A 24,295-nucleotide genomic window follows, 5' to 3' on the forward strand; every position below is an offset into this window, starting at 1 on the left:
GGTTCTCTTGAACGAGATTGTTTCTATCGTTGATTAATTGTTGCTAGACCGCGTGATCTAAAGGCGATTGTCACATCTATCAATTACTTGTTTCAAAGATCGGGAAAAATCAAAGATCTCGTGGGCGGGATCGCATCAGACACTTCCGGGTACCAAATCAATTTGGTGCTCAATCCCCCTCAATGGTGGTAGCCCTTGAGGTAGCTCCTCCGGGAATACATCTTCAAATTCCTGCAAGAGTGAAACAACAATGCTCGGAAGGGACCCGGCTATATCCCTTGTGTTAAGGAGGATCTTCTTGTAAAGAATCAACACAAGTGGTTCATGTGTGTGCATCAATTGCTTCAACTCACTTTTTTGGGTCATATATGATTTCTTTTTGGCCTCTTTCCTCTCATTTTCTTTCCCCTCATTTTCTTTCCTCTCTTTTGTCTTTTGTATGGCTATCTCACCTTTTTTGTCACTCTTTTTTTCAGCCATTTTATTTTTATTTTCAAAGGCCATCTCACTTTTTAATTCACTTTTTTTTTCGGCCTCATCTCTCTTCTTTTTTTTCAATTGGTCCTCCAACACTTGCTTTGGGGACAAAGGGAGTAAAACAATGGATTCCTTCTTCAACACAAATGAATATCTATTCTTGAACCCATCATGAGTCACCTTTCTGTCGTATTGCCACGGTCTACCCAACAAGATATGACAAGCATGCATGGGTACTACATCACACAAAATCTCATCCACATACTTCCCAATAGAAAAAGGCACTAGCACTTGCTTTGTGACCTTCACTTCCGCACAGTCATTCAACCATTGAAACCAATATGGTTGAGGGTGTTTTAGTGTAGGCAAACCCAATTTCTCCACCATTTCAACACTAGCCACATTAGTACAACTCCCCCCATCTATGATTAAATTGCAAACCTTTTGATTCACAAAACACCTAGTATGGAACAAGTTCTCTCTTTGGTTAGTCTCCTCCTCCTTGACTTGGGCACTCATGATACGCCTAGTCACTAGGGCTTCACCTACAACCGCCTCATAACCCTCGTCAGGATCCTCTAATGCAGGCATCTCATCATCATCCTCACCCTCACTATGCGATTCATACTCACCATAATCATTTAAAATCATTACCCTTTTATTAGGACATTCAATAGAAATATGCCCTAATCCTTGACACCTAAAACATCTAACATCCCTAGATCGATTAGAAGGAGTTTCAGATTTACCTTGCACTCCTTGTTTAGGCGCCTCTTGTTTGGTCTCAATCTTGGGCTTGGTCACCATCTTATTCTCCTCACGTTTCACCCCATTTGACCGCAAAGAAGATGATGAACCCCCAGTTTGATTGGTGCGGCCAACTCCACGCCTTTTGAGTTTTTGCTCCACTTTTATGGCCATTTGCACCATCTCATCTAGATCCAGGTAGTGCCGAAGCTCCACTTGATCTTGAATTTCCCTGTTCAAACCACAAAGAAAACGAGCCATGGTCGCCTCACTATCTTCCTCAACATTGGCCCTAATCATGACTACTTCCATCTCTTTATAGTAGTCCTCAACACTCTTCAACCCTTGCCTCAAAGTTTGTAGCCTCTTAAACATCTCCCTATAATAGTGGTTGGGCACAAACCTCTTCCTCATGACCCTCTTCATCTCATCCCACGATTCAATGGGTCTCTCATTATACCTCCTCCTAGTGATCACTAATTGATCCCACCATATGAGAGCATAGTCTAAGAATTCAACCACCGCCAACCTAACCTTCTTTTGTTCGGAGTATTGGTGACACTCAAACACGAACTCTACCCTCTTTTCCCACTCTAAGTACGCCTCCGGGTCAGACTTCCCATGTAATGAAGGGATTTTCATCTTAATACTACCCATGTTACCATCTTCCCCATTCCCATCATATCTGCCCCGTACGACTTCTTTTCTTCATCTCCCAAATCCTCTACCTCTTCCATTCCTACCCCAATTCTCATTTTGACTTTCCTCATCTCCTCCCAAATCATATTCTTCCTCTTCTTCTCCTCTACCCACATCCTTAGGTTTAGACTTACTCCCACTGGTACTAACCTCAAGTTTATCCAACCTCTCATGTAAGGGCTCTAATTCATTTCTCATCATCCTACTAAAATGCCCAAACAACGCCTCCATTTGAACATTAGACAACCCCGGGTTCGAACTGTCTCCTACCTCCCTCTCTATTTAATTTCAAATTTGTACCTGCAAGAAAACGTTAGTAGAAAACAAAATGATCCTCACCCAATTGCTCACGGTCACTCCAAAGAAATTCACTCGTCTCTCCTCTCTTATTTTTTTTTTTGCTCACAACAAATACTCACCGTTCACTTCAAAGAAAATACACTCGCCTTCAAATATTTTTCACTCAAATTCGATAGTATTCTCGAAGGTGTGCTCAAGCTTTGTATTTGTATATCAAACAATCAATTTTAACTTGTGAACAATTGTGATCGACTAACTTGGACTGTGTAGACAAGAAATTTGAAGGTGAATGATAATAATAAAAAAAAATTTTGACAGTGTGAGACAAGTGTATATGACTCACAACAGAGAATAGAACAAATTACCAAAAATAAATAATATGGAATTTTCGGATTTTTGGTAATCTTTTTTTTTTTTAAGAATTCCGAAAATTCAAAGAAAAAATTAAGGCACAAAATTTCGTGTATCACAGATTCACGAACGACGAAGAATAATAGAACAAATCAGATCTGAAAACGGAACGAAAGAAAATTTAGATCTGATAATAGAACGAAGGGTAAACTTACTTGAATTCAATGAACCAAAGCTCTGATACCAAATGATATGAAACTTTGTACGAACGAATAGCAAACACGATTAAAATCGAATCGCACCCTCAATTCAATAACGAACAAAGAATCGTTGTTGTCCCGATCTTTTGAATCAAGTTTGAATGTGTGATATTCACCTCTAAATTATAAAAACTTAGCAATAAATATTCACGGATTAAACAATTGAGAAACAGACGAACCTTCAGAGAACTTGCCCCCGACAATCCATATGGTATCAATCGACAAACGCCACAAGAACGAATCTTGATGAGTTTGATTTTTGAATGAACACAAGGCAAAAGCTTTGAAAAGCTTGAGAAAAAAACTCTAAACTTTCATTTTTGTGATCATGTCAAAAATGCTATCAAACGTCCCGGCCCGTCGCTCTTATCTGCATCACATGAAATAACTGAAATGAGTAAAAAAAACTTAGCAAGTGGAACTCTTACATAGCAATGGATACATATATCATACTCTGTAAAACATGGCTTTGACGTCATTAAATACCATCAACTCTTGAAACATGACATAGCATAATATAACAATAAGATGGTATTTCTCTTTTCTCTATTGGATTGATATCTATATAGTATCTCTGTCTCTGTACCTATATCCCATCGATATAAATCGACAACTCTGAGGGATATAAGCCTATGGTCGTTGATCAACTAATTGCATGCAATCTCTGACTATGTATCTATCAATCCATAAATCATTTAAACTCTCTCTTTGGCATTAAATCAAACACTTTGAAGACTCTTTTCTCTTTTATTCCCTTTTTCACAATTGAGACATAAAATGCCTCCATAATATACAACAAAGTGTATCAATACATAACATGAATCAAATGAAGGGAATAGCACATTAAAACCATTGAAACACCATACATATATTATCATGTGAGCACAAGGACTGAAATTCCACTTACAACCACTTGGAACCTAGAATATATCTCTTGGTACACAACCTACAACAATAAATCATGAAATACACCATCAACATCTCAATAATCATAAACCCATAACAATTAATCCATAAAACCAACACAATCACCAAACCCATGATTTCTCCCAACACCATAACCAAGAATAAACTAAACCAAAAGCTTACCTTAGCTTCCTTGAACCCAAGTAAACCTTGCTCTCAACACAAAACTCCAACAAGATGCAAGAATCAAAGAGATGAAGTGAAAGGAAATGGAACCCTAGCCTTCACTTGAGGAGAAGAATCGAGAATGAGGGGAAAAGAATGAGGAAAAGTGAACAAATCTATGCCTTATATCACTTAAATCTCGAAAACATGCTTTCACTATTCATCGACCGCAGGTGCGCTCCAACATGCACCGCGGGTGTGGTGTGCATACGGCAATACAACCAAAATTCTGAAACTGACGACCGCGGGTGCGGTGCCTCCACCGTGGGTGCGGTAACTATCACACCGCGGGTGCGGTGTCTGTTCGCCAATCCACCAAAAATGCTGCAATAAAGACCGCGGGGGCGCTGCTCAAATTACTGCGGGTGCGGTCTGGTCTCGGCCAAAACAAACTCTTATGCAACTAAAATAGAATCGCAACGCTGATACAATACAACTACCATCAACTAATATCAACAATGCCACAAAACAATAATAACCAACAATACTGTGACACCCTCGACCGATTTTAATAAAATAACAGCGGAATTTAAAATTTTCTTGAAGAAGGAAGGGACATAAAAATCCTTACAAACAAAGTAAATACATGATCAATGAAATGATAAAACCAAAATACAAAATATCATTTGTATGATCATGTCCAAATAGCTATCAAAATATCTTCTTCCTTCCATCTATGATATGCATATGACCCCGGCTCCCATCAACGTCCTGGTCCATCGCTCTTATCTGCATCACATGAAATAACTGAAATGAGTATAAAACTCAGCAAGTGGAACTCTTACATAACAATGGATACATAGCATACTCTGTAAAACATGGCTTTGAAAACATTAAATACCATCAACTCTGAAACATAAATATTCTGAAACATGAATATCATAGCAATAATAATAATAACGAAGGTATTTCTCTTTTCTCTGTTGGATTGATATCTATATAGTATCTCTGGCTCTGTACCTATATCCCATCGATATAAATCGATAACTCTTAGGGATATAAGCCTATGGTCGTTGATCAACTAATTGCATGCAATCTCTGACTATGTATCTATCAATCCATAAAATATTTGAACTCTCTCTTGGGCATTTTAACAAACACTTTGCATACTCTATCTCTTGTATTCCCTTTTACAGAATTGAGACATTCAATTGCCTATAATATACAACAAGGTATATCTATACATAATATGAATCAAATGGAAGGGAATAACATGTTAAAACATTGTAACACAATACATATATTATCATGTGAGCACAAGAATGAAATTCCACTTACAACCAATTAAAACCCTTGGATATAATCCCTTGGTTGAAATCCTACAACAATAAACCATATATAACACCATCAATAACCCAATAATCCAACAACAATACCACAAAAGCCATAGAATCAACACCATCACAAACCCATATCATCTCTCACACCAAAACCAAGAATAAATAACACCAAAAGCTTACCTTAGCTTCCTTGATCCCAAAATAACCTTGATCTCTCAACAAATAACCAACAAGAAGCTTGGATTAAAGAAAGGAATTGAAGGAAATGAAGAAACCCTAGCCTCCAAGGAGAGAAAAATCGAGAATGAGGGGAAGGAAATGAGAGAAATGAAACCCACTCATCCATTTAACTCACTTAAATCTCAAAACACGCTTCTACTGTTCATGCACCGCGGGTGCGCTCCAACATGCACCGCGGGTGCGGTGTGCCCTCGGCAACTCAACCAAAAATCTGAAAATGTCGACCGCAGGTGCGCTCCATAAAAGACCCCGGGTGCGCTCTGGTCTCGGCCAATCCACCGCGGGTGCGCTGCACTATGGACCGCGGGTGCGGTGAAGCTACTGGAAAAACATCACAATTCTGAACATGCGACCGCGGGTGCGGTACCTATATGACCGCGGGTGCGGTCCCCTCTTGTCAATACCCGGACGCTAATCATCTTCTTAATCATCTTTGGGATTTAATTATCAATTAAGATATAAAAACAATACCAGACAAGTATGTGATTTAGGAAAACTCGAGTTAAATCTAACTCAAGTCGATCTCCCAATGAACATCCATTTATACCTTTCTCTTCTCGGTCTGATGAAGAGGAAGTCTTTTATTCCAATCTGTCCATATCCAAATCTGATAATGACGATCATATAAATACCATATCAGTATATAACTCAATTCAAGACCTGTTCTAATCAATACTCACATCAGTATATAATCTGATCCATATCTGAACAAGGTACAATCTAATTCATATCAATGATATCACGATACAATCGAAATCATTACTGAATCTAATCAATATCAATCTACTGATGTTTCGACGGCATAATAATAAAGTCACGATAACTCCGTCTATCTCAACATCACAGATATAATACCATAATTCAGTACAACTCAAAATCTGAATAATAACACAACTCTGATATAGCATCTCAACTAAATCAATTCTGAACTTCATAACAATTGCATAACCAATCTATTCTTTAATCTGACTTCAAATATATACTGATTAGTATGTCCTGAACACATAATACAAATCAATTCTCAATTCATAGTCAATAACGATACGAATCTGATATCAAATTCCAACCAATATCTTTCAAAAATCATAATAATTCCATATTGTATTTGTTCTTCAGTCCGGTTTCGATTATACGATGTCTACTGTCTCGAGAACAACATATATGAATCATCTTCAATTCCATTAACATCATATTTTCAAGTCATCTCAAAACGTAATAAAACTTACGTCCAGTTGTAGCTGTCGCTGAGAGGATCGTAGAACTGTGCTCGGATTTAAATTCTGATAACTGGTTGGTATAAAATCTCAAATCTAGCACCACACCAAACTTGGAAGATTTCTGAGGGAATTCTCGTTTCTTGCTTAAGGAAAAAGAGGATTTCGCATATATATATATATATATATATCACATTGCATGTAAGGCACATGGCTGAATGTGCTTACTGCACGTTTCACCGCGGGTGCGCTAGGCGTACTGATCATCATCCAAAATTTTAGAAACAGCGACCGCGGGTGCGCTCTGTCTTGCACCGCGGGTGCGCTGACCTCACTGTAGCAGAACCGCGGGTGCGGTCTGTCTAGCACCGCGGGTGCGGTGTCACTTCCGTAATTAATCTCCAACTCTCTGCCCATCAACCGCGGGTGCGGTCTAGACTTTATGCAACACTTCATAATCTCATTTAGTGCTTCTCATTACATGTCATGCATACTCATATCTTCCGAATATCACATCAATGAAGATTAATCAATCTCGAGCCTTACATTTCTCCCCCTCTAAGAAATGATTTCGTCCTCGAAATCGCAAGTAATCAATTCAGACATCATAGAAGGAATGTATACAGAGTTTAAATGAAAACTCATGTCAATGAATCCATTCTGAAATCTTAATCTCATGACAAGTTCTGTTTTCCAGGTAGTCTCTTTGAGGCCCTGTCACTTCCTGTATTTTCAATAATAGAATAGCCTTCATTCTGAAATATCTTTCTTGTACAGATCTGTAATTCTAAATTGGAATAATAATTCAAGAGCATAACATCATAATACCCTTGAGATACTCTGACAGAATCAATTTCATAATACTGGCTATACCCCATCCGTATATACCAATCAACAGCTCATACCCAATCAATATCATCCGCTGTTATTAAATTTGTTTATCCCAGTCAAGGATATATTCAATCTTCGGCCCCAAATACCAATCGTCATCATCCGACGTTGGCGTATTAAATCTGTCTGGTCTGAGCTATCTCCGTTCTCTTCTGAATTAGCTACATTTTCTTTGTCATATCTCTAACCGTATCAACTCCTATCTCCGGTATCTTCGAGATATTATTCTTATAACAACGAAATCTGCAGTACTCACTGTACCATATATCGTCTGTAACTATCTCATTACTTTTCTGATGGCTATTATCATACTATAATTCACACAGTGACAATATGTCATATCAACTGGTGCTAGCATCCAGCACTGCCACTCCCTGGATATCTTTCAATATCCGGATAGTACACTCTAGCTATCTGTTAGTCTGTGAATAATATATGAATGAGTTCATGGTGTATTCTGTCACAATTACAAGCTCAATCAAAATCACAATCTGATCTAGTCTAGTTCTCCATTCTGATCAGTCTGACCATTTCTTTAACATCGATTCTTGTCATCTGGTCATGTTTGTACGTCATATTGTACAAACTAATAGATATAGATTGAACAATATGTCGATCACAATCATATCATATCACAATCTGGAAAGTATTATAGTGGTCTTATTACGAAATTCATCGAAATATACTTCCCATGTCTAGTCAAGAATATACAAATTCTGTAATAAATCTTCTGATCTCTATCTTTCTATCTTCATTTATTGGCGGTTCAGACATTTCAATACAATTCTGCCAACATTTCAGCATAAATTCTGCCATAACTGATTTAATCTGTTCGAATTATCATATACTCTCAGTCACCAAAATGAAAAATGAATTCCCTACGGTGCGTTTCGGACACTATCTGTCAATTCAGATTCGAACTATTTGGTACAAACAAATCAGTTAAGAATATAAATTAAAAAAAAAATACCTACCTGGTATTCGATTCTGATTATCGATATCAAATTCTGTTGTACAATTCTGAAACATTTGACATCACAAGATAATCGTTCTCATATCGTTAAATCACATATCTGTCACTTTGATCGATGCTCTGTTCTGATTATTGAAAATTAATCTCTGAACATTCTAATTATATCCCTGAACTGCCGAAATTTTTGAGTTCAGCTCTGACTCGGGTTGAATAATCTATATCAAACACTGACTCAGAATAACAGTACTATCAAATCAGATTCATAATATCAATAATATATACTGATCTAGTGAGTTTAATAAACTCCTAAAACTGCAATTTCTGGCAATACTGTCAATTCGGACTAATCAATCCATATCTTCATGTCGCTCAGATCAACTGCTATATATCATCTGCAAATATAATATGCCCCCAAACAATATAAGCTGTCTCAAATACTGTTTCAGAACAATAACAATACTCAAGCAGATACAAAACAACAATCGTATACGATAATCTATTAATTCAGACCAAAAATAAATTCCTGACAATTCTGACATTTCTGAAATTTCTGATCTTTCTGATCTCGGTATCATTCTCAGCCACTGATCATAATCTCAACCGTGTCAAATTCAATCAGTATACTAACTTCAGATATCATATACTCGGAATATAATCTGTTTCAAATAGGATTCATATCTGAAAATTTCTGTATACAATAATCATAGTTCTCAGAGTATTCAATACAATCTTCAGATATTCGATTCAATCAATCAGATGCTACAAATATATCAAAATGTCATAGATACAACGAGCATGAAATCATCAGAATATCTCTGAACATACTGAAATATGCCACCGAGAAACACTAGATCAAATGTAACTCCTGGCCCGTAACTCTTCTACTGATCTTTCAATTCTTTCACTTCATTCAGTGACATTCTGCACATTCAATAGCATTCTGTACTGAATTCTAATAAAACAAACAGTACTTGATCTCAATTTAATTCTGAAGTCTATCTTTCAATCCGAAGCAAATCCAAAATCTCATCTGGAAAATATCAGTAACTCATACATTATTGGCAAATCTGCCAATTCTAGGCTCGATTTTAGTACATCTACTGAATACATAAGGATACCATCTGCTCCTTTCTGTATCAGTCGAGTCATAAACTATACAGATATCAAAGGAATTCTAGATCTAGAATCCTTATCGTGAAATCTCTACTCATCAGCCATATCTGGTCTGAATCTTATACTCTCCTGACAATAATCTATAATAGTTCTGTACTTGTTCAGCATATTAATATCAATAATGCGTCCACTCAGAAATACAAGTACATCATAATCTAACTCGACCTCATTCTCATCTTACTGTAGTATACAATATTTCACAGAAATTTCTGATATCAATCTTTCTTTTCCAACAAGTAATGGAATCAATACTACAGTACCATCAAACTCAACAGATACAACATATCTCAATGCAACTCAATCAAAGATAATCGTAGGGAATGCATTAGTATATATCAATACATATGCACTATAATCATAAAATAACAGTACCTGCCACTATATCATCAAGTGCCTCTTAGGTCTGTTCCTCGGTCACTACCACCAGATGGTCCTGATCCCTGAAATCTTCGGGAATCTCTCTGTGGACAAACTTTAGCAAACTGTCCCCGTTGTTTGCAGATATTGCATATACCAGTCACTCCCTGGCATTGCTCGGTAGGATGTCTTCCTCCACAAGTTCTGCAATACCCTACAATGTAATTCGAGCTAGAACCACTGGAGCTAGATGACCCGCTCCCTAACTTCTTGAACTGCTTCTTTCGAGCTTGTAACTGTTCTTTCGTCCCACTACTGCTACTGCCCATCTCAACTCTGTGGGGCAGTTGCTGTGAATTCGATATTGGAAGAACATACGATGCTCTCTTTTGTCCTCTCAGAACTGTTTCTGCTCTTTTGGCTTTGTTCAAGGTATCAGCAAAATTAATCGATCGTTTCACATTTACCAATGTACATATCTCCGAATTCAATCCCTGAATGAACTGATCAGATAGAGCTTCATCATTTCTAGCCACATGAGGGACAAAACGTAACAAGGTAAAGAACTGGCCCAAATACTCATCAATACTCAAGTGGCCCTGTCTCAAATTTGAAAATTCTGCACTTTTGTCTTGTCTGTATGATACGGGGAAAAATCTTTGATAGAATTCAACCTTAAAAATTTTCCACGTAATTAGTGAACTACGTTGTTCTAAAGCTTCTTTGGTTATTAGCCACCAACTTCTTGCAATCTCTGTTAGCTGGTTCCCAATCAGTGTAACTCTACAATCATCTGTGAAACCCAGAAATTCAAATAGCATTTCTATGCTTTCAAGCCAATTCTCACAATCTACTGGCGTCTCAGTACCCTTTAAAATCGGCGGTTGAAACGACTGAAACCTCTTCATCTGTGTTTCCATCGGAATTTCTGATACATCTATCGGTGCAGTCGAAGTACTACCCCTTTCTGGAATTCTCCGTGGACGTATATCTGCTTATCAAAACATTAGTACTCCAATACTACAAATCTGTTCCAATCTTCCTCTGATCATCTTACTGCTGATCATGAATCAGATCTGATTCATACTCAATAATACATACTACCAACTCAAATCAGATAATCATGTAACCATGTATTTCAAAGCAGTAAAGCATAATGTCATGCTAGCACACACAATTTAAGTCAACATTAAAGTAAATCTCATGCTACCAATCACATGCAAGGAAAGAAAACTCACTCTACCCCGCTCATTCTCTTCTATCTCAGTCTAAAGGATCTATCGCTCTGATACCACCTGTTGTGGGGATCCGGACGCTAATCATCTTCTTAATCATCTTTGAGATTTAATTATCAATTAAGATAAACAGGGTCTAAAAATTTTTCTTTAAAATGCGGAAGGTAATGGAATCAATCTATTATACATCTCAGTATAAAAGTACAATAATGTACAACAATTATTCAAACTAGTCTATTATACATACAAAACAAGACAACAGCCGGATACTCCGGTGAGAATAAATCCGAGTATAAATAATGTATACATGCAGTTAACTGAATTAACATAAAAGCATGAATTATATCTTATCACATGTAGCATAATCACACAACATGTATCCATCCCAGTCTATAAATAAAACATGAATCGTAATCTACGAAACATCAATCAATACGGATCTGTAAATCAAATTCTAATCTCAATATCTAAAACTCGACTCCTCTCTCATTCTAATCTAGGGATCCCGGTGAATAAGAACGTAACAAGTCTCCCACCTACTACTACCAGTCACAGTGGCGGTACGTTCTTATTTCTGGACTTTGGTCTAATCTATATCGAATAGAATGCTATCTGTATCTAAAGCATAACGATATACCAAACCTCTAGTGCCTTGGCGTATCTACCAAGACTAAGCCTATTCTGACAATGTGCAATGGGTCAGTGACAAGTCTGTCAAAATCTAACCCCTCTGTCAGTGACTCTTACTTAATAGCTCTCTGCTTTCTACGTCTAATTCAATAGAATAAACATACTCACTAAAACACAAAGGTATAAAAACAATACCAGACAAGTATGTGATTTAGAGAAACTCGAGTTAAATCTAACTCCAGTCGATCTCCCAATGAACATCCATTTATACCTTTCTTTTCTCGGTCTGATGAAGACGAAGTCTTGTATTCCAATCTGTCCATATCCAAATCTGATAATGACGATCATATAAATACCATATCAGTATATAACTCAATTCAAGACCCGTTCTGATCAATACTCACATCAGTATATAATCTGATCCATATCTGAACAAGGTACAATCTAATTCATATCAATGATATCAAGATACAATCGAAATCATTACTGAATCTGATCAATATCAATCTACTGATGTTTCGACGGCATAATAATACAGTCACGATAACCCCGTCTATCTCAACATCACAGATATAATAGCATAATTCAGTACAACTCAAAATCTGAATAAAAACACAACTCTGATATAGCATCTCAACTAAATCAATTCTGAACTTCATAACAATTGCATAACCAATCTATTCTTTAATCTGACTTCAAATATATACTGATTAGTATATCCTGAACACATAATACAAATCAATTCTCAATTCATAGTCAATAACGATACGAATCTGATATCAAATTCCAACCAATATCTTTCAAAAATCATAATAATTCCATACTGTATTTGTTCTTCAGTCCGGTTTCGATTATACGATGTCTACTGTCTCGAGAACAACATATATGAATCATCTTCAATTCCATTAACATCATATTTTCAAGTCATCTCAAAACGTAATAAAACTTACGTCCAGTTGTAGCTGTCGCTGAGAGGATCGTAGAACTGTGCTCGGATTTAAATTCTGATAACTGGTTGGTATAAAATCTCAAATCTAGCACCACACCAAATTTGGAAGATTTCTGAGGGAATTCTCGTTTCTTGCTTAAGGAAAAGGAGGATTTCGCATATATATATATATCACATTGCATGTAAGGCACATGGCTGAATGTGCTTACTGCACGTTTCACCGCGGGTGCGCTAGGCGTACTGATCATCATCCAAAATTTTAGAAACAGCGACTGTGGGTGCGCTCTGTCTTGCACCGCGGGTGCGCTAACCTCACTGTAGCAGAATCGCGGGTGCGGTCTATCTAGCACCGCGGGTGCGGTGTCACTTCCGTAATTAATCTCCAACTCTCTGCCCATCAACCGCGGGTGCAGTCTTGTTCGTAGCGCGGGTGCGGTCTAGACTTTATGCAACACTTCATAATCTCATTTAGTGCTTCTCATTACATGTCATGCATACTCATATCTTCCGAATATCACATCAATGAAGATTAATCAATCTCGAGCCTTACACCTCTGCATCCAACAACCAACTCTATGCAACAAAGATCGAATCAAAACGCTGATACAATACAACTACACATCAACTAATATCAACAATGCCACAAAACAATAATAACCAACAATACTATGACCCATAAACACAACTCTTAACATCACACTATACTAAAACTCAACCAAATAGTCAATGATCATACAAAATCTTAAACCGTACCGTACACCAGACGTGGCTATTACAATCTCCCCTCCTTAAGGAAATTTCGTCCTCGAAATTGATGTCACTGCGCAAACAACTCAGGATACTTCTCTTTCATCTCATCCTCTTGTTCCCACGTGGCTTCTTCAATCAGATGATTCCTCCAAAGGACTTTAACAATGCTGATCTCTTTGTTTCTCAACACTCTAACTCTGCGATCCAGAATCTGGATCGGAATCTCTTGGTACGTCAAATTCGGCGTCAAATCCAATGGCTCGTGGTGAATAATATGGGAAGGATTCGCAATATACTTCCTGAGCATTGAAACATGAAAAACATTATGAACTCTGTCAAGATCTGGCGGTAGTGCTAACCTGTAAGCTCGATCACCTACTCTACCCAAGATCTCAAATGGGCCAATAAATCTCGAGCTCAGCTTTCCCTTCTTGCCAAACCGCATCACACCCTTAAGAGGTGCTATCTTCAAGAACACATGGTCGCCCACCTCAAACTGCAACGGCCTACGACGCACATCAGCATAACTCTTCTGTCTCGATTGTGCTGTCTTCATCCTCTCTCGAATAACAGCAACAATATCAGCTGTCTGTTGGACCAACTCTGGACCCAACATCTTCCTCTCACCAATCTCATCCCAATAAAATTGCGATCTACACTTTCTGCCATAAAGTGCTTCATACGGTGCCATGCCAACCGTTGCTTGGTAGCTATTATTGTACGTGAACTCAACAAGAGGCAATTTGGAATCCCAACTACCAGGATAGTCGATAGTACAAGCTCTGAGCATATCCTCTAGAATCTGAATAACTCTCTCTGATTGACCGTCACTCTGGGGGGTGATATGCTGTACTGAATGCTAACCGTGAACCCATAGCTCTGTGTAAACTCTTCCAAAACTCTGAAGTAAATCTAGGGTCACGATCAGACACGATCGACACAGGAACACCATGAAGTCTAACAATCTCTGCTATGTACTCTTCGGCATACTGCTTCATAGAATACGTCGTCTTAACTGGAAGAAAACGCGCTGACTTGGTCAACCGATCAACAATAACCCAAATAGAGTTAAGACCTTTCTACGTCCATGGAAGACCAGTCACGAAGTCCATCGTAATATGCTCCCATTTCCATTGAGGAATCGGTAATGACAGCAATGTCCCAGCAGGTCTCTGATGCTCGATTTTCACCTGCTGACAAGTTAGGCACTGAGAAATAAACATGGTAATATCATTCTTCATACCTGGCCACCAATAGAGTCTACGAAGATCCTGATACATCTTAGTGTTGCTTGGATGTATCGAGTATGGCGCGGTATGTGCCTCTGTCAAGACGTCTCGCCGAATATCATCACCAACAGGAATACATATACGGCCTCTAAAAGTCACCAAACCATCTCCATTCAATCCAAACTCTGAATTACCTCTCTCCTCTGCTCTGGCTCTCAACTCTGTCAACTGAACATCAATGGCCTGCTCTCTACGGATCCTGTCCGTCAATGTAGCCCGAATAACCAACGCTGAAAGACTAGCAATGGTCCCCGGAACCACCAAAGCTATCTCCTCTCTCTGCAAGTCTAACAACAATGGCTTTTGAATCAAAGAATTCAAAGAAGAACTCGACTTACGGCTCAAAGCATCTGCTACAACATTCGCTCTCCCTGGGTGGTAACTAATCGTCACATCATAATCTTTGACAAGCTCTAACCACCTCCTCTGTCGCATATTGAGTTCTTTCTGAGAAAACAAATACTTCAAACTCTTGTGGTCCGTGAAAATTTCACACTTTTTGCCATATAAATAATGTCTCCAAATCTTCAGGGCGAAAACCACAGCTGCCAGCTCCAAATCATGCGTAGGATAATTCTTCTCGTAGTCCTTCAACTGGCGAGAAGCATAAGCTATAACCTTCCCACGCTGCATCAGCACTGCACCAAGACCCTTCTTCGACGCATCAGTGAAAACAACAAAATCCTCTGAACCACTGGGCAATGCAAGAACAGGAGCTGTCGTCAACTTATCTTTCAACTCTTGGAATGAACTTTGGCAATCATTGGACCACTCAAACTTCAGAGTCTTCCTCGTCATATTGGTTAACGGCAAGGCAATCTTGGAAAAATCTGAAATGAAACGACGATAATAACCCGCCAAACCAAGAAAACTGCGTACCTCTGATACATTGGTAGGAATAGACCACTTCTGAATCGCCTCAATCTTTACTGGGTCAACAGCTATACCATCCTTCAAAACAACATGGCCTAAGAAAGAAATCTGCTCCAACCAGAACTCACATTTCTTCAACTTAGCATACAACATCTTCTCTCTCAACAACTGAAGAACAACTCTGAGGTGCTCTGAATGAAGCTCTCTGGTCTTGGAATAAATCAATATGTCATCGATGAAAACAATGACAAAGCTATCCAAATACGGTTTGAACACTCGGTTCATCAGATCCATGAAAACTGAAGGAGCATTAGTCAGACCAAAAGACATCACAAGAAATTCATAATGACCATACCTGGTCCGGAACGCCGTCTTAGGGATATCAGACTCCCTAACCTTCAACTGATAATAGCCAGATCGTAAATCAATCTTCGAAAACACTGTAGCCCCTTGCAGTTGGTCAAAAAGATCATCTATCAGTGGCAAAGGATATTTATTCTTGATAGTCACTTTGTTGATCTCTCTGTAATCAATACAAAGCCGCAAAGACCCATCTTTCTTTTTGATGAAAAGAACCGGAGCTCCCCATGGCGAAGAACTCGGCCGAATGAAACCTTTATCCAAAAGATCCTGCAACTTCGTCTTCAACTCTTTCATCTCTGTTGGGGCCATTCTATACGGAGCCTTAGAAATAGGAACCGTACCTGGAACTAGATCAATCAGAAACTCCACATCTCTGTCCGGCAGCAAACCCGGCACATCATCCTCAAAAACATCAGGGAACTCTCTCACCACATCAATATCATCAATATTCAATTTCACAATTCTATCCACATCCACAATCGAAGCCAAAAACCCATCACAACCTCTAAACAACAACTTCTTAGCCTCAAGACATGAAATAAAAGGAAGGACCAGCGAAGTACCTGCACTGGCGAGCATACCTTCTCTATTGCCATCATCTGCAAATTTCACCGTCTTAGCAACGCAATCAATCACTGCACAATAGGTTGATAGCCAATCCATGCCAAGTATAATATCAAACGCAACCATAGGGATAACAATCAAATCAGCATAAACCACTCGCTCATCAATTTGAACAGAGCACGCATACACAATAGATGTCGGGCACAACACATCCCCCGAAGGCAATACAACATTAAATCGGAGGGGAAGAACAGAAGGAACGATACCCAAAGATCTCAAAAATAGTTCAGACATAAAAGAATGAGTAGCACCTGTATCAATCAATGTCGTAGCTACTCTGCCTGAAATTAAAATAGTGCTAGAGATCACAGAAGAATCAGGGTTTATACCTTCTTTCGTCATGGTAAAGATGCGTCCCTGCACCTTCTCTTTACTCGAGCCTCTCGGACAATCCTTGGCAATATGGCCTGCAGTGCCACATCTGTAGCAGGTATGAGTACCAAATCTGCACTCTCCCCGATGATGCCTACCGCACTTGGAACACAATGGTTTCTCGGAATCAAATGGAACTGCCGGTGGTTTAGGACTCAACTCTAACTTGCCTTTCCCCTTGAAACGATCCTTTCCTCTTTGATTCGAACCCTGGCCTCTCTGAGCAATGGCCTGCTGCCTCGCTTGTCTCTCTCTGGCAATGTCTTTCTCATCTTGCTCGGCCAACAAAGCCTTAGCCACAATCTCTTTGAATGTCACAGCCTTCGACATATTAATGTCCCTTCTGATTTCTGCTCTAAGGCCTCTAATGAAATGAGCACCTTTGTCTTTGTCGTTGGAAGCAATATACGGGGCAAACAGACAGCCCTCCTCGAACTTCAGAATATACTCATCGACATTCAAACCTCCCTGTCGAAGCTCCAAGAACTCTGTCACCTTCCTAGCTCGAAGTGCGTCTGGGAAGTACTTGTCATAGAAAAGATCAGTGAACTCTGACCACTTCAATGCCGGAACATCCACACTAACCTTGGTAGCATTCCACCAAATGCGTGCTGCCTTGACTAACATGAACACTGCACAACTGATTCTGTCTTTGTCCCCATAGTTGAGATGATTAAAAATAGCCTCAAATGCCTTGACCCATTCTACGGCCATCAATAGATCAGTGCTTCCTGCAAATTCCGGCGGATCCATTCTCTTGAAAGCGGTAAAGATGCCATCGGTACCAACTGCTTGTGCCACTTGGCCTCTCACTTGACCTCTACCTTGACCTGTACCTTGCAAACGTAGTAACTGTTGGATCTGCTCACTGTGGACCTTAGCTTACTCTTTCAACAACTTGCCGAACTCATCGGCAACTCTAGAGAAAGAACTATCCTCACCCTCTGCGGCCTTTCTCTTATGAGGCATAACTCCTACAATGTGCTCACACAATACATATCAATAGATAACAAGGAATAGATGTAGAAGAAGACATACCCGGACTGTTGAAAGTAGACGAAGTCATATGCATTGGTCCAAAGAACGGTGCTCTGATACCACTAAATGTGACACCCTCGACCGATTTTAATAAAATAACAGCGGAATTTAAAATTTTCTTGAAGAAGGAAGGGTAAAAGTTCTTGACATAAAAATCTTTACAAACAAAGTAAATACATGATCAATGAAATGATAAAACCAAAATACAAAATATCATTTGTATGATCATGTCCAAAGAGCTATCAAAATATCTTCTTCCTTCCATCTATGATATGCATATGACCCCGGCACCAATCAACGTCCTGGTCCATCGCTCTTATCTGCATCACATGAAATAACTGAAATGAGTATAAAACTCAGCAAGTGGAACTCTTACATAACAATGGATACATAGCATACTCTGTAAAACATGGCTTTGACAACATTAAATACCATCAACTCTGAAACATGAATATTCTGAAACATGAATATCATAGCAATAATAATAATAACGATGGTATTTCTTTTTTCTCTGTTGGATTGATATCTATATAGTATCTCTATCTCTGTACCTATATCCCATCGATAGAAATCGATAACTCTGAGGGATATAAGCCTATGGTCGTTGATCAACTAATTGCATGCAATCTCTGACTATGTATCTATCAATCCATAAAACATTTGAACTCTCTCTTGGGCATTTTAACAAACATTTTGCATACTCTATCTCTTGTATTCCCTTTTACAGAATTGAGACATTCAATTGCCTCTAATATACAACAATGTATATCTATACATAATATGAATCAAATGGAAGGGAATAACATGTTAAAACATTGTAACACAATACATATATTATCATGTGAGCACAAGAATGAAATTCCACTTACAACCAATTAAAATCCTTGGATATAATCCCTTGGTTGAAATCCTACAAAAATAAACCATATATAACACCATCAATAACCCAATAATCCAACAACAATACCACAAAAGCCATAGAATCAACACCATCACAAACCCATATCATCTCTCACACCAAAACCAAGAATAAATAACACCAAAAGCTTACCTTAGCTTCCTTGATCCAAAAATAACCTTGATCTCTCAACAAATAACCAACAAGAAGCTTGGATTAAAGAAAGGAATTGAAGGAAATGAAGAAACCCTAACCTCCAAGGAGAGAAAAATCGAGAATGAGGGGAAGGAAATGAGATAAATGAAGTCCACTCATCCATTTAACTCAATTAAATCTCAAAACACGCTTCTACTGTTCATGCACCGCGGGTGCGCTCCAACATGCACCGCGGGTGCGGTGTGCCCTCGGCAACTCAACCAAAAATCTGAAAATGTCGACCGCAGGTGCGCTCCATAAAAGACCGCGGGTGCGCTCTGGTCTCGGCCAATCCACCGCGGGTGCGCTGCACTATGGACCGCGAGTGCGGTGAAGCTACTGGAAAAACATCACAATTCTGAACATGAGACCGCGGGTGCGGTACCTATATGACCGCGGGTGCGGTCCCCTCTGCATCCAACAACCAACTCTATGCAACAAAGATCGAATCGAAACGCTGATACAATACAACTACACATCAACTAATATCAACAATGCCACAAAACAATAATAACCAACAATACTATGACCCATAAACACAACTCTTAACATCACACTATACTAAAACTCAACCAAATAGTCAATAATTGTGGGGACCCGGGCTCTAACTCAATTCTTTTTGGAATTAATTGGATCTTTATTCAAAATGTGGGTCAAATTTTCGCTTTTTATCAGTAATTCAAATGTAAACACTAAACATAATATCTTTCTTTATTTAATTACAACACCTACAATATACATGTCATGTCCTACTACCAACACATCACTAGGGTTTAATACAAACCATAAACTACAAGTAGTAAAAATCTAGTACAACATCACTAGTGCTCTTCTGCGCCCGTAGTCACCACGCTATCTTGATCTCTTATCTCTGTCGCGACCCTGATCCTACCCCACCTGTTGTTATGCACACATACAGACATAATGTATTGCCCTAGATTGTATGTGAATAAAATGAAAAGATGAAGTGTTGCTTGAAGAAGGGACCGCACCCGCGCCTAGAGAAGCACCGCACCCGCGGTGCATGGACAGAAAGTTAACCATTTTTACAGTAGGGTCACCGCACCCGCGGTCCAAGAAGGAGTGCACCCGCGGTTGATGGACAGAGAGTTAAAAAGTATTTACAGAAATGACACCGCACCCGGGGTCCAAACGTAACCGCACCCGCGTTGATGACACCGCACCCGCGTTGATGACACCGCACCCGCGGTCATGCGTGTTACTTGAAAAATATGACACTTGCCCCTCAACATGCAAGATATATATATGATTTGTACTTCATTCCTTCATTCTCCAGCTGCAAGGAACGAGAGCAAGGTTCAGAATTCCTCAACTCTCATTAGAGCTTAGATTTTGAATTGCGAAAGATCGCGCCACCCGAATTAAGATCCGACTTCGGTTTCGTACTCCTCTTGTTACCAGCTACAAAAGGATGTAAGTATTTCTACATTTCAACATGTTTTGAAGTTGAGATATTGGAAGAAATCAGATATGATTATTATTAGATGTTTTGAGATTATAAGCAACGTATATTCGCAACCGGATCAAAGAACGGACATCTCATGATATTTTATTATTTTCAGCACATATATGAATGAGATTATACAGATTTTGAGGTTAAGTAACATATTAGTGATGATTATGAGTTATTGTTATGATTATTGATGTTTGAGATGACCGGTACCGCAAGATTACGCCGTTATGCCGTGGAAATGTACCGAGATTGAATATTGATCCGTATGTGTATTGAATTGAGTTAGAAATTGATAGAATGCATCTTGAATGTGTCATTTCAGATTGATATTGACAGATTCGACATCGAGACTTCGACTACGACCGATTGTTCGACGAAAGGTATAATGCATGTTTTGTTTGGGGAAGACACAACTCAAATGAGATTCAATTTGAGTTTCCCAACCAAATCACATACTAGAATTATTGTTTATCTTTTGATATGATTGTGATTTGTTTATAGATTTATATTCAAATCTCTTGATATGATGATGCCTTGTTTATAGATTTATATTCAAGCCTTTGAGATAGGAGAGTCATTGGCAGACTTGCCAAACTAAATGTTCGGTGGTATCGACGCTTCGGATCAGATTCACTCCGATTGTAGACATTCGATACAGACAGGGCCGAAGTCTAGGAATAAAACGTACAGTTACCCCGATTGGGAGGGTAGGTAACGGACAGTGACGTCTTATTCACACCGTGATCCCTAGAGTAGACTCGATTCGAGTCAAGACATGATTTGATTTGAGTTGCATGTTTAGATAGACCGGTTTCATAGACTATGGAGCCATTTTTATTGCTTTCATGCATGATTTATGATTTCGTATCAGCATGTATACATGTTTTATACTGGGATTTGTTCTCACCGGAGTTTCCGGCTGTTGTTATGTCTGTATGTGTGCATAACAACAGGTGGGACAGGATCAGGGTCACGACAGAGATGAGGGATCGAGATAGCGTGGTGACTACGGGCGCAGAAGATCACTAGTGATGTTGTACTAGATTTGTACTACTCGTAGTTTGTGGTTTGTATTAAACCCTAGAGATGTGTTGGTAGTAAGACATGACATGTATATTATATGTGTTGTAATTAAATAAAGAAAGATATTATGTTTAGTGTTTACATTTGAATTAATGTTAAAAAGCGAAAATTTGACCCACATTTTGAATAAAGATCCAATGAATCCCAAAAAAAGAATTGAGTTAGAGCCCGGGTCCCCACAACAGGTGGTATCAGAGCAGTAGGTTCTGTAGACTGAGATAGAATAGAATGAGCGGGGTAGATCGAGTCTTCTTCCTTGCTTTTGATGTGCTAGCATGATTTAATGCTTTCCCTATTATATGTTGTATTGTATCTGAGTTGATTTACAGCATATACTTGTAAAGACTGAATCAGAACCGATTCTGGATCATCGGTATATGATCAGAGGAGGGCTGAGACAGATTGTATAGATTGTATCCTAATCTGTTTGATAATCAGATATGCCGCCTAGAAGAATATCACAACCAGCTGCAGGTCAAGTGCCAGAACAGGGTAGTACGTCAGGTACTCAGATGGACGTTACTGCGACACCGATGGAGACTTTGTTGAAGAGATTTCAATCATTCCATCCACCTACCTTGAAGGGCACAGAAAATGCAGTGGATTGCGAAAGCTGGTTGGATGATATAGAGATGTTATTTGAATCACTTGCCTATACAGATGAACGTAGAGTGAAGCTGGTTGGGCATCAATTGCAAGAAGTGGCCAAGAGTTGGTGGCTAACAGCGAAACGAGCCTTAGAACATCGAGGTATTGATATTACTTGGAAAGTATTTAAAGATGAATTTTATTAACGGTTCTTTCCAGTGTCGTATCGAAAAGACAAAGGGGCCGAATTTGCCAACTTGAGACAGAGGCAATGGAACATAGAAGAGTATGTTGCCAAGTTTTCTTCTTTGCTCCGATTTGCGCCACACATGGCAGGGAATGATGAGGCAATTGCAGATCAATTCATAAATGGTTTGAATCCGGACATCTTTACCCTAGTGAACACGGGGCAACCCAACACTTTTTCTGAGGCGCTGAATCGAGCGAAGGGAGCAGAGGCTGGCTTGATTAGACAGCGAGGAGCTTCCTATAGTGTTCAGGGTCAGAGACCGCCACAGCCTGCCGCACAGTTTCCACCACCTCCTCCTCGATTTGATAGTGGAAGCAGTAGTAGTGGCAAGAAGGATTTTCTGAAGGCAAAGGGCAGACAGTTTAAGAAGTCAGGGAGCAGTTCGTCGAGCTCCAGTGGGTCAAGACAGAGAGGTCCTGGCCAGAGTGCAGAGTATACTGGTGTTTATTGCAGTTCTTGTGGTGGTAGGCATGCCATTGAGCAGTGTCAGGGAGTGATGGGCAGATGCAACATATGTAGGCAACAGGGACACTTTGCCAGAGTCTGTCCCCAGAGAGGTACACAGAGATTTCAGAGTGCAGGGTCATCAGCATCAGTGACTCACCCTGAGAGGCAAGCTTCGTCTGTGCATTCCTTTTAGCCCACGCCTACACAGTCCCAGCCTAGAGCCAGAGGTGGCCAGACAGTGAGCCAACCTCCCAGACAACAAGCTCAGGTGTTTGCATTGACGGAAGAGCAAGCCCAAGATGCACCAGATGATGTGATTTCAGGTAACTGTTTTCTTTGCAGTTATCCTGCATATGTATTGATAGATACAGGTGCATCACATACATTCATATCAGAACGTTTTGCATTGACACATGCATTGCCTGTTGAGTCATTGTCTACTGTAGTGTCTATTTCTTCTCCGTTGGGAAGTGGTCTGATATCTGTGACTTCAGTCAGACATTTTGTACTACAGTTTGAAGGGCATGAGATCGATTTAGAATGTGTTGTACTTGGTTTATCTGATTTTGATTGTATTTTCGGGATTGACATGTTGACTAAGTACAGAGCCACCGTAGACTGTTTTCACAAGATTGTCAGATTCAGACCTGAAATGACAGAGGAGTGGAAATTCTATGGTAAGGGTTCCAGATCTTGGATTCCCTTAATATCTGCTCTGACTATGAGTAGATTGTTGCAGCAAGGAGCAGAAGGGTTCCTTATTTATTCTGTAGATTTACTGAAATCGAGCCCGGCATTGGCAGATTTGCCAATAGTACTGGAGTTTGCAGATGTATTTCCTGACGAGATTCCAGGGTTACCTCCAGCCCGAGAGGTTGATTTTAGTATTGATCTTATTCCAGGTACCGCTCCTATATCTCGAGCTCCGTATAGGATGGCCCCTATAGAGTTGAAGGAATTGAAAGCACAACTAGAAGATCTTCTAGCAAAGGGATATATCAGACCCAGTGTATCTCCTTGGGGTGCTCCAGTGCTATTCGTGCGCAAGAAAGACGGTTCTTCTATGAGATTGTGTATAGATTACAGGCAGCTGAACAAGGCAACGATAAAGAACAAATATCCTTTGCCTCGTATCGACGACTTA

Source organism: Primulina tabacum, chromosome 7 (genome assembly GCF_025594145.1).
Source record: "Primulina tabacum isolate GXHZ01 chromosome 7, ASM2559414v2, whole genome shotgun sequence".
In the NCBI taxonomy this organism is placed as follows: Eukaryota; Viridiplantae; Streptophyta; class Magnoliopsida; order Lamiales; family Gesneriaceae; genus Primulina; species Primulina tabacum.